Genomic DNA, 1,362 nt, shown 5'->3' with positions numbered 1-1,362 from the left:
CTCTTTCTTTAGGTTAGGGAAGTTTTCTTCTATGATTTTGTTGAAGATATTTACTGGCCCTTTAAGTTGGGAGTCTTCACTCTCTTCTATACCTATTATCCTTAGGTTTGGTCTTCTCATTGTGTCCTGGATTTCCTGGATGTTTTGGATTAGGACCTTTTTGCTTTTTGCAATTTCTTAGACTGTTGTGTCAATGTTTTCTATGGTATCTTCTGCCCCTGAGATTCTTTCTTCTATTTCTTGTATTCTGTTGGTGATGCTTGCATCTATGACTCCTGATCTCTTTCCTAGGTTTTCTATCTCCATGGTTGTCTCCCTTTGTAATTTCTTTATTGTTTCTATTTCCATTTTTAGACCTTGGATGGTTTTGTTCATTTCCTTCACCTGTTTGATTGTGTTTTCCTGTAGTTCTTTTGTGTTTCCTCCTGAAGGGCTTCTAGCTGTTTACCTGTGTTCTCCTATATTTCTTTGAGGGAATTATTTATGTTTTTCTTAAAGTCCTGTATCATCATCATGAGAAGTGATTTTAGATCTGAATTTTGCTTTTCTGGTATGATGGTGTGTCCAGGACTTGCAATGGTGGGAATATTGGGTTCTGATGATGCCAAGTAACCTTGGTTTGTATTGCTTATATTCTTATGCTTTCTTCCTACCATCTGGTTAACTCTAGTGCTATCTGCCCTGGCTAAATCTGACTGGAGCCTGTCCTTCCTGTGATCCTGGTTGTGTCAGAACTCCTCAGAGTTCAGCTGTCTCTGTGATCCTGTGATTCTGGGATCCTGTGATCCTGGGCTTGTTAGAGTACCTGGGAGTATAGCTTCCTCTGGGAATTATGGGACTCAATGCAGAGTTTGCACCCAAGGTCTGCTCAGGGTACCAGCCTAGACAGACCGGAAGGAACCAGTGCCACTGATCTGGTGGAGTTCCTGTGTGCCTGAGCCCTGCTGGTCCCAGTTACTCCCAGTGTTGGGACAGATGTGTCCTCCGTGCCTGAGCCCTGCTGGTCCCAGTGTTGGGACAGACGTGTCCTCCTCGCCTCCTTACTAGGATCCTTAGAAGCCTGGGTGTGTTAGGATCCTATAAACCAAGCTCTGCCTTCAGCAGTTATGGGGAGGGGCTGTGGTATGTGTGGAGGTTAGAGCATTGGAAGTTGGTTCTTAACGTCTACCTTGTTTAAGGTGTGTTTGTTGGGGGGGGGGCCTCTCTTTTGTTTCTCCCGTGCCACATACTCTACTAGACTAGCTGGCCCCTGGATGGTTCTCCAGTGTCTAACTCCCATCTGGCCACTGGATGTTTCTCCAGTCTCTAACTCCCATCTGGCCCCTGGATGGTTCTCCAGTCTCTAACTCCCATCTGGCCACT

Source organism: Mastomys coucha, unplaced genomic scaffold (assembly GCF_008632895.1).
Source record: "Mastomys coucha isolate ucsf_1 unplaced genomic scaffold, UCSF_Mcou_1 pScaffold6, whole genome shotgun sequence".
NCBI classification, from domain to species: domain Eukaryota; kingdom Metazoa; phylum Chordata; class Mammalia; order Rodentia; family Muridae; genus Mastomys; species Mastomys coucha.
The sequence above is the reverse complement of the archived record's forward strand: the minus strand, read 5'-3'. Positions refer to the sequence as shown.